The following is a 10,927-nucleotide window of genomic DNA, read 5'->3' as shown; positions in this document are numbered from 1 at the left end:
TTAGTAGGTAGGTATGTATTAGTCCGCAAAACACCCGTCCTGGCCTCAAACAACAGAGATCTTTCCCTACAATTATCATAGATATTTTCCTTGGCAATTTCCTCCTTAAAAATCCTGCATGTTCCCAGGAACGTGACTCATTCGATACGCCCCTAGCGCCAAAACGTCAGAGCGCATCGACTGACGCGCAAGCATATCTCGAAAATCTTCGACTCGGTAGGGGCGAGCCTGGGTATCAGCGTGCAGAAAAACAGTATTTAAAGCTAAACGACCGGTTGGCAAAGTAGGCAAAGTCACCTGATATTCATCAGTAGCAGGCACCTGGTTTCTGCGGCCGGACATGGCCGCTTCAGCCGCTTCAACGGATCCCATGATCGCACGTCCGTCACACTCGGTGGCCGGAAGTCGAATTCTACACCATGAGACCACACCTTCCGACGCCGGGAATCAAACCCGGGCCTCCTGGGTGAGAGCCAGGTATCATAGCCGCTAGACCACGCCGGAACGAGAAGCGGTGCAAGCGGGTGCACAAGAAACGTCCAAGGCAGTTTAAGTGGGAAAAAGAGAAAAAAGGAAAAAAAAGATCAGGTTTCGCCGAGATTTGAACTCGGATCGCTGGATTCAGAGTCCACACTGCTAACCATTACCCCATGAGACCGCACCTTCCGACGCCGGGAATCAAACCCGGGCCTCCTGGGTGAGAGCCAGGTATCGTATCCACTAGGCCACGCCGGAACGAGAAGCGGTGCAAGCGCATGCACAAGAAACGTCCAAGGCAGTTTAAGTGGGAAAAAGAGAAAAAGAAAACAAAAAGAGCAGGTCTCATCGAGATTTGAACTTGGATAGCTGGATTCAGAGTCCAGAGTGCTAACCATTACACCATGAGCCTTTTTTTTTATTGCCTTGAGAAACACAAGTAACAATTAATAAAAGCACCTCAGCTACACTTGAGTAGGTGAAGAGGAATTATAATGTTTTCAAAATAACCAAATCATCAAACACAGAAACCCACTCTGGTGAATCAGGCTGCACCATGAAAGCTTCGCGTAGATAAACAGCACTCTGAATTAAGTTTTCACGTGCAGAGCGAATGTTGTCATCTGCGTGTCGCACCTGCATTCGCGTTTTCCACAGACCGTGGAGGCCGAGAAGCATAATCAAATCATAGGGAACTTCCTCATTTTCGACTGGGAGGAATCGGATTCCGTAAGGGTGTGAAGGAAGATCTTTTTTAATCGTTCTTTGGAGGATATCCCAAAGAAAGATAGGGTCCCAGCACTTTAGGAAAACGTGCTCCATCGTTTCAGGTTTTTTACACAACAAACAATTTGTCGTCCATTGCACGGAGATCCCTTAATCATTCTGCCATGTTTTAACAGGGAGCGTATTAGTATGGAGTTTGAAAAAGAATGTTTTTAAACTCCTCACCTAACGGGCATCCTATTAACTCGCTTTAAAACATCTTGCCCAGGGCCTCCACGGTAAAGTGACCGGTACAAAGGTACCGGCGGCGTCACATTAACCAGGTCTTTGCTCAATTTTTTCTTCGTGACATTGCATAGGTACTCTGGGAAGAAACGTACATAAAACATCTTGCACGACAGAACAACCTCGCGCAAGTAGCCAATCACAGCACCTTTCATGTTTTCACATGACACTATTCTTCCAGGCAGTAGCCGCTGCAAGCGTACTTGCATAATCGTTCTTAGAACGACATCACTTTGATCACGGAGGAAAATAAATCGCGAAACAACTTGACGCAAAACAAGTTTGCCAGACCAAGCCCTCCACTTTTGACAGTACGGAACAAATTCGTTCGGCTGGTTTTCTCCCATGTCGATGCCCAAACTAAAACAGCAATAACGCGGTGTATTTTTTGAATAGCTGTCCGCGATGCACACAGTACATTCATAAGGTACCACAGCTTTGAAATCAGAAAAACATTGCAAAAGAGAAGCACGAGAAAACATTAATAGTTGTCTTCCTTGCCACGCATCGGCTTTCTCTTTTGCTCTGGAAGTTTCTTCTATCCAGTGCAGACTGGGATCCCGATAGCAATCTAACGGCACGCCTAGGTACCGTGTTGGCAAGGTGGACCATCGCAGCCTACAGAACATGCCTTGAAAATAATGTATCGGCCTGCACTAAACAAGTCGCTAGCCTACAAAAACAATTGTCATCCCTGGAGTTAAGAATAGATGACTTAGAAAATCGGTCCGGAAGATCTAACCTCATCGTGTATGGTATGCCAGAAGATGAAGAAAACTCCGAATCCCTGGAACAAACAGTGAACGAAAAGGTCATTAAGGATACTTTAAAGTTAGATGAGGTCTCAATCGAACGGATCCATAGACAAGGCAAACCGGAGGAAAACAAAACAAGGCCAATAATTTTAAAGCTGTTAGATTTCAAAGAGAAAACAAAAGTTTTGCGAAGCTGTCAGAAACAGAAGGGGAGCGACTACGTCGTCAGCGAAGATTTTTCAACCCGTATTCGAGACATTAGGCAGAGGCTATGGGAATATGAGAAACCAAAGAAGGACTCTGGTGATAAAGTGGCTTTGGTTTATGACAAACTAAAGATCAACAGTCGCCTTTATTTTTGGGATGAAGAAAAAATGCTGTGTCTCCCATAGTATCCGCTTTTAATGAACCAAAAAACCAGGACACCGATACGCGCAACCTGCGTCTACGCCGCCCCCAGTGTCCAAAGTAACCTTCGTTAATGTTAACGCTCGAAGTATAATTAGCAAGCTTGATCCCCTCGAATCGATAATATTAAATTTTGAGCCAGAATTCATCGCCATAACAGAAACTTGGCTAACCAAAGACGTCAAAGACTTTGAAATAACTCCCCCAAACTATGCCATTATTCGCAAAGATCGGTCAACACGAGGCGGAGGCGTTGCTCTGTTAAAAAAAATACCGTTCATTACCTTGCCGGACGTTGAAGGAGTTGAAGCAGTTTTTTGTAAACTTTGCCTTATAGATACTACCATTACTTAGGGATGCATCTATTGCTGTCCTTCTTCCGATCTGATTACAATGCAATCTTTGTACGCGTATATGCAGCAGCATGTGAAGGGAAACAAGGTGGTATTACTGGGCGACTTCAATCTACCTGACATTAACTGGCACACACTACATCATCGATCACCTTGCGCTGATGTTATTTTTGATGTCATGCTTTCTTTCGATCTAACCCAGATAATAAACGAGCCTACGCGGGTACAAGGATCTTGCTCGAAGATTTTAGACCTAGTATTTCTTAGTAATCATTTGCTATCCATGAGGCAAAATCCGATGTGTCAGCCGGACTGTCAGACCACAAACTGGTCTATTTCGCTGTCCCATATAATGGTTCTCTACCTTCTTCACGATCAACAATAATGTATAAAGATTGCAGCAGAGCCGTTGATACAGGCATCATGGATACACTATCACTCGAACTCTCATCCTTCCATCAACTTGCACACGATGCAAACACCAACATCGAATCCCTATGGCATAAATTTAAAACAGTTGTGTCATACTGTGTCACTAACTACGTACCATTGAACACTAAAAGGACCCACAAACATAACCCCTAGATAACTCGATCCGTAATCCACGCGAAAAGAAATGTTCGACGACTCAGAGACAGAAAGACCATCCGTCACAACGAACAGTTCTAAAACTCATTTCCGCTGTTGATGATTTGAAATAAAAAATGAAGAGGGCCAAGACATTATTTTACACAAACACTTCCTAAATTTCTAAAAAAAATTCTCCCCAAAACTTCTGGCGTTATATGAACATTAAAAAAACAAGGTGAAAGAACGGCATAGACGGAGGATAACAGCAATGCAGCAACTACATTAAATAACTACCTCTGCTTCATCTTCACAACGGATAACGGAGAGCTACCAGGAATGAACTCTAGCGCAGGCGTGACAATCGAACCACTAACGGTAACTGAACCCGGAGTGTCAAACCTTTTACTAAATCTGGACACTAAGAAAGCACCAGGGCCTGATAACATCTCTAACATTTTCCTACATTGATATGCCGAGTGGATACCTAAATTCCTGGTACTACTTTGAACCAAATCATTATCCACTTGCACCCTCCCCAGGGATTGGAAAGCCGCCAAGATAACACCGATACACAAATCAGGAAATAAATCCGACCCTTCGAACTTCAGACCTATATCACTAACGAGCACAGTAGGCAAGTTATTAGAACATATTGTATTAAAACACATAAACGCTTATCTTCAAGTAAATGACATTTCAACCCCGTGTCAACACGGCTTTCGTAAGGGTCATTCTACTATTACTCAACTAATCGAATTAAAACATGACATATCTACGAGCATTAATAACCAGAAACAAATTGACCTTATATTTTTAGACTTCTCGAAAGCATTTGACCGTGTGTCGTATACTAAACTTATTGCAATACTTCAACTTATTTTAGGAATTGGCCCTATTCTTAACTGGATTAAACACTATCTTAGAAATCGCATGCAATTTGTTGAAATTAACGATGAGAATTCAGCGACAACTAAAGTTACATCAGGAGTACCCCAAGGAAGTGTCCTAGCACCAGTACTATTCCTAATATTTATAAATGACCTACCGGCTTGTGTTTCACAGAATATTAAACTTTTCTCAGATGACTGCGTCCTTTGCAAGGAAATTAACTCTTTTGATGATCATATAGTGTTAAATAACGCCTTAACAGCAGTGTACCGGTGGTGTCAGGACTGGCAGATGGACATCAATTTAAAAAAATCTGTTCTTTTATCTATCACTAGGAAAAAACAAACATCAGCTTTTCAGTACACGCTTAATAGTATTCATCTTGCATTTGTGCTTGAATTTTGGTGTGACACTAACCTCTGTTTTCAGATGGGATTCGCACATTAATATCATAACATCTAATGCACTAAAACAAGTCTTCTTCACTAACAGACGCCTTAAACTAGCACCCTCTGAAACAAAATTACTTGCATATAAAACTATTGTCAGACCAATTCAAGAATACGGGAACACCGTTTGGTTTCTCTTTACTAACAAGCTCATTAAAAAACTTGAAGGGCGCAGAGAAAGGCCCTAAGATGTGTATATAATAAACACTCCCTTACAGACTCACCAACACAATAACTAAAACGTGCAGAACTCCGAACCCTGGAGAACAGAGCAAAATTCGCAAGACTTAAAATTATGCATCAGATAATACACAACCAACTAAAAGTGCCGCTACAAAATACATAACGACCACAAAAACTAGATCGACCCGCTACAATCTCACACACAAATTAAACTAGTTTCCATTCCGTACTGACATATTAAAATACTCATTTTTCCTCGAGCTACACGAGAATGAAACAATCTAAACATAGATATTACTAACAGCTCCTCATTAGATGCGTTCAGTGCCCTGGTTATAGATCACCTGTTTGTTTCCCAGTAGTTATTCTCATTTCCACACTTTTCTGCCCTGTTAGTTTTACCGTTTTGTTTGTGCCTAGATTGAAAATACAACGCTAACTGCAGCCGACTTCCTTTTTTGGTATGCTTGTCATCATGTTTTCCGCCTATTATTTGTTCCTCAACTTGAATTCTCTAACCGATTTTGTAACTATTTTTGCCATATGTTATTGTTCAAATTGCTTACTTACCAACATGTGCACTACAACTGTACCATTCAGTGCCCTTCCTGTTACAGTCCCTGATGGGACTTACAGTATCAAATAAAAAAAGAATAATTCTGCTGCAGCGTATTATTCACCGTTCCAAAACCCAGAGCTCTTTTCCCAATTTATCTTACATCCTGTTTGATCACAGAATTTTTGCACGACACTCATCACTTCACAGATGCTCTCCCTATTTGAGCAAAACACTGGTATATCATGAGCATACGACAGCTTTTTAATATGTGCTGACTGCAGCTTGTAACCCGTGATGTGGTCGTTGTTTATAATTGATAAGCAAAGTGGTTCTAAATAAATTGCAAAAAGCAGGGGTGAAAGCGGGCAGCCGTGCCTAACCGGTGAACGTACTGCGATGCTATCAGTGAGATCTCCATTAACTATAATTCACGTCTTGCGGCTCCTGTAAGACATTTTAACACCCTCCTACATCACACTACCAAGGTTAAAGTGACCGAGGAAAGCAAAAAGAATTTCATGGGAAACCCGGTCAAAGGCCTTCGCCAAGTCTAACTGTATCATAGCTATCTAACCATCAACCACGTCAACACATTCTAATATGGTTCTTGCAAGTTGCGTATTTGTGGCGATACTGCGACATTTGATGCCACATGTGTGACGAGGCCCAACCATTTTGGTGATTACGGTCTGCATTCTTTTTGCTAACATCTTCATGTACAGTTTATAGTCCACGTTGGTGAGATCGGTCGGTCGATATAACCCAACCAGCATTCGTTTCTCTGGGTCATCAGTCTTGAGGATTAAAACTATGTGGGAGCTAGAGAAGGACAACGGGACTTTTTTTCGTTCATAGGCTTCCGTAACCACATGGAGCACAAACTGGGCCACATGTTGTTTGAACGTTTGAAAGAATGAAAACAGCATTTAGTCCGTCCGGCCCAGGTGCTTTCCCAGATGGTAGGTCCTCAATTGCGTTTTCTATCTCTTGCAAAGAAATATGCAATTCTAGACGCTCTTTAGTTTCGTCATCTAGTCTTTTCACCAGATTTTAAAAAACCCCGCTGAAAGCCGTCTACAGTCTCAAGCTTATTGCTAAGCAGCTGTTTGAAGTGGTCTTCTACAGCGCGTTGAATTTCGTTGGCATCTTCGGCGATGCGGCCTTCATATCTGATGCTTCGAATTTCTTTCTGGCAAGCGTATATTTTTTCGTCTGATAGCACTCTCTTTGTCGGCGCTTCGACGGCCCACAATTTTTCAGACCTTGACCGTATAACGGCCGCTCTGTACCTGACGGTATCTATTTTTCGAGCTGACTTTTCAAGTCCTGTATTTCTGTAGCAAAGGTTCCCGGCTCAATACTTTCCATGCTCAGTAAACACTCAAGTTGTGCATTCAGTTCTCTTTCGTTTTTCTTTCCCTTTGTAACGAATCAAAGTACTTTTTGCTATTGCTTTTATCTTCACCCATTCTTTGAAGCCATCCCAGTCAGCTGTAAAACTGGTTGGGTACGCAGCAAGCCACTTTTTAATGTCGGTTGTAACTTTCGAAAGAAACTCCTCATTGTCAAGAATTTTTGCGTTCAGTTTCCATAGATGCCAGTTGAAGCTAGATATTTTTTTCTTCATCCCAAAAGTCGCACTCACAAGGCAGTGGTCACTGAAAGAGACGGGTTTCACAGTTTACGCAGAGCAGAGGGGCACATGATCGACTGCTACGTATATCCTGTCGAGTCTAGCGTGACTATCCCGCTGAAAGTGCGTGAATTCTGGCTGGTTTCCAGTGGAGAACACGCTGTCAACATCCTCAAGACTGTAATCATGCACTAATGTCTTCAGGAGTTTGGAGCTTTTGTCTCTTCGCGATCTGCGTTTCACTATGTCGACAGCTGTGCACACACAGTTGTCACCGAGTACAAGCAAAATCTTGTCGCTCTGCAACCATGGCTCAAGAGCCTTAAAAACCAATTGACGCTCGCTTTATAATTTAAGAGCATACAAACATACAACACGCCAACATATATTCGAGGAAGTGAAATTAGTTACCAAAAGACGACCGCTTTCACAGGCGAACGCTGACTAGACGCTTATTCCTAACGAATTACGAATAAGTAGCAAGCATCCACCCGATGCACCAACGGAATGACATAAACACACATCAAAGTATTTTTGAAAAGAAGACACCATGCGTTCGTATGCCCTTGAGTCTATCTTTGGCTCTTGCAAAGCTACTATATCTATATTGTTATCCAAAAGGAGCCAATTAAGCTGGCATTGTCGCCTTCTAGCTCCTAGCCCTCTGACATTCAAAGTAGCTACGCGAAGTGGTGTCTTTAGCTTATGCGCCATGCGTTAAAAGCGCCACCAGTAGACGTACTTGCCCACCTTCACAGTGACGTAGCCTTGCACGTTTTAAGATCCGGAGCACACACATCCTCCCAGCGAACAGCGGGGATACATTCGCAAGCATGTTCAGCCACTGCAACCCATTTCGCGCACATTCCCAGCTTGGATGTTAAGGTCGCTTGACGTTAGTCAGCTGAAAACCGACACACAGATCTTCCAGAGTACCACACAACTACGCATGCGGTTCCCCCGCCTGCTGTGTTTCAACCGATAAATTCGGCCGCGGTTTTAACATTGAATGTCTTATCCCAGGTGTTTTCGGCGGCGGCTCATCGCTGCCATCGCCAGACTGCTGCTTTTACCGACGCTCCCTTCATGTGGGCGTTTCCCAGCCATTGAGGCCGCCGTTTCCTAGCTGGCGTCCATGGCGTCAGTCCTCGGAGACTCCCCGCCTTCAGGTGTTTCGAAGCAAATTTCGTCGTTTCTTCGTGTGAATCATGATCGTCTTCGGAGGAAGCATCAACGACTTTCTCACCAGCCTTATCATCGCTGGCCGCCGTAACTTTCTGCTTCGTTAGAATCGTCAAGGAAGGCGCATCCTGTTTCACTTTCAGCCCTGCAGAACCAGCTGGTTCCTCCGCATCCGCCTCGTCCATTAGAAGCTCAGATGAGTCCTCACTTCCTCCAGGTCCAGCAATGCTCGCGTAAGTGAGTGCACACTGGCCATCTTCGTGGCCGAACCGTCGACAAACTCCACTACGTGGAACCCGGCACTCTTTACGGATGTGGCCGGTACGCCGACAGCGGAGGCACAAGGGAGGCCTGCCAGGAACGACGACAAGGGCCAACTCACCGCCGACGTTCAGGTGGTGTGGCAGGTCGTCGAGTTTCACGCCGGCTTTCATTTTTAGCCCTTTTCTGCCATGCCATGTGCCCGCCAGCGCTCCCGTGCAGTTTCCGAAACTTTTCCATACGGTGCGAATGCTGCTCGCACCTCTTCGTCGGGCACACTGTGTAGATTCCGGTGCAGCTTCAGGCGCACGTCCTTATTCGCCGGGTCAGTTGCCAGGCAGCGACGCTTTTTCACAAGTAGCTCGCCGATGCCTGTAATCCGCTTTACCGCCTCGGCATCCTTTAAAGTGATGGCCCAGACGTGACTCATGCTGTACGCCTTCAGGGCGAGAACGTCCGGGAGCATCGAATGATCCGCCAACGCGTCGCGGAAATCTTCCACACGGGATGGTCGGGCCGCGACATCAGCATGCAAAAGAAAAACTTTATTTAAAACAAAACGCCCTGTAGGCAAGCTTGGTAAAAACCTGCTATTCACTTTCCTTTTCCGCAGTCCTGTTACCGCGGCGAGACATGGCCGCCGAAGCCGCTCCTATGGAGCCCGGCATTATACGCCCGTTCACAAGCGTGGCCGGAAGCTGAATCATTCATTACACCATGAGACCTCACCTTCCGACGCCGGGAATCGAACCCAGACCGCCTAGGTGAAAGCCAGGTATTCTAGCCACTAAACCATGCCGGAACGAGGGGAAGCGATGCAAGCGGGTGCTCAAGAAATGTCCAAGGCAGTTTAAGTGAGAAAAAGAAAAAAAAAGGAAAAAAGCGCAGGTCTCATCGACATTTGAACTCAGATCGCTGGATTTAGAGTCCAGAGTGCTAACCATTACAACATGCGAACTCTGTTCTTTTTATTGCCGGGCTTCGACAGAGTATACAAAAAAAATTACATGATACATCTTTCAGAGGGAATCTGACACTCAAACAGCCGCGGCTGCTGGCTTCGTCATGTTAAAAGTCCCTCAGGGACACCAAGGGCTCTACCCTCGAGAGCCATTCAGGAGCTTGATCGGCCGTTTCTTGTATTTCAATAAACGAGTGCACACTCTCACGAAAGTTAATTCGGGCATGCCTCGCATCCGGTTCACAGTAGTATTGAACCATTCGCGGGCGCCAAATAGCGTGGAGACCCAAAAGCAGGATTGCGTCATAATTGGTACGCCCTCGTCGTTTTGTAGAGGGAGATATCGTATTCTATATGTGTCTACAAGCAAGTCTTTCTTGAGCGTTCTTTGCAAGACATCCCAGTGTTAGACGCCTTCCCAGCAGTGAATACATGATTGATTGTCTCTGGCTTCTTGCAAATCGAACAGTCTGAGCCCCAAGGCAGAAACATTCTCTTTTTTTCTATAGATGCTTTCACGGCCAGTGTTTCTATGTGTAACTTAAAAAACAAAGATTTAGCGCCCGGTGGTACCTGTATTTTCTTCACCCGCTTCTACACATTACGGCCCTGGCCTCCACGGTACATGGCCCTGTACAATGGTTCAGGCAGAACAACATCACGTAAATCCCGATAGAGTGTTTTCATTTTTACAGTAGAGAGGTACTGCAGCGAAAAACGAGCAGCTAAAAATCTAACACTCATTACCAGTTCTCTGCTGTATCCATAAATCCGGCCTTGAATGTTACCTGTTCCCGCAATCGATTCTGGTAACGCACGACCCAGCCTTACTTGCCAGATTGTACGCAAGAAAAGATCACTCACGGCACGAAAAAATAAAACCTTCTCATGATTTGGCGCAAGAACAGATGGCTCAGGTCTAGGCCTCCATCTATTACACTTCTAAACAAACTTCTGCCTCTGCATCGTTCCCAGGTCGAGGCCCAGACAATGAAAAAATGCGCTACAGTTTCTGCACGTTGGTTCGTGAACAGTGCAGTACCTGCATCACGTAGCACAGCTTGCTGATGAAGAATAAGTTGCACACTGTAGCCCTCGCGAAACTCGATAACTGAGTCCCTCTCCATCTGTCAGCTTTTGCACGTGTGTCTTCCAACGGGCTTTTCCAATACGGGTCTCTGTCTTGATAACACTCCAGTGGGACCCCTAACACTTCATCGAGGTCGTCACCAAGGAC

General features: G+C 44.8%; 3 non-coding genes across 3 annotated transcripts; all 3 read right to left on the bottom strand.

Annotated features, from left to right (window-relative positions):
* Window positions 1–432: 432 nt before the first annotated feature.
* Window positions 433–504, bottom strand: TRNAE-CUC (transfer RNA glutamic acid (anticodon CUC)). The gene has a single exon. It is a non-coding gene; the product is annotated as a tRNA-Glu (tRNA).
* A 159-nt stretch (window positions 505–663) lies between these two features.
* On the bottom strand, window positions 664–735 carry TRNAE-CUC (transfer RNA glutamic acid (anticodon CUC)). Its single transcript has one exon. It is a non-coding gene; the product is annotated as a tRNA-Glu (tRNA).
* An 8,724-nt stretch (window positions 736–9,459) lies between these two features.
* Window positions 9,460–9,531, bottom strand: TRNAE-UUC (transfer RNA glutamic acid (anticodon UUC)). Its single transcript has one exon. It is a non-coding gene; the product is annotated as a tRNA-Glu (tRNA).
* Between the last annotated feature and the right edge of the window lie 1,396 nt (window positions 9,532–10,927).

The sequence above is a fragment of the Amblyomma americanum genome, chromosome 1 (assembly GCF_052857255.1).
Source record: "Amblyomma americanum isolate KBUSLIRL-KWMA chromosome 1, ASM5285725v1, whole genome shotgun sequence".
NCBI lineage: Eukaryota > Metazoa > Arthropoda > Arachnida > Ixodida > Ixodidae > Amblyomma > Amblyomma americanum.
Note: the sequence above shows the minus strand (reverse complement) of the source record. Positions and strands in the feature narration are given on the sequence as shown.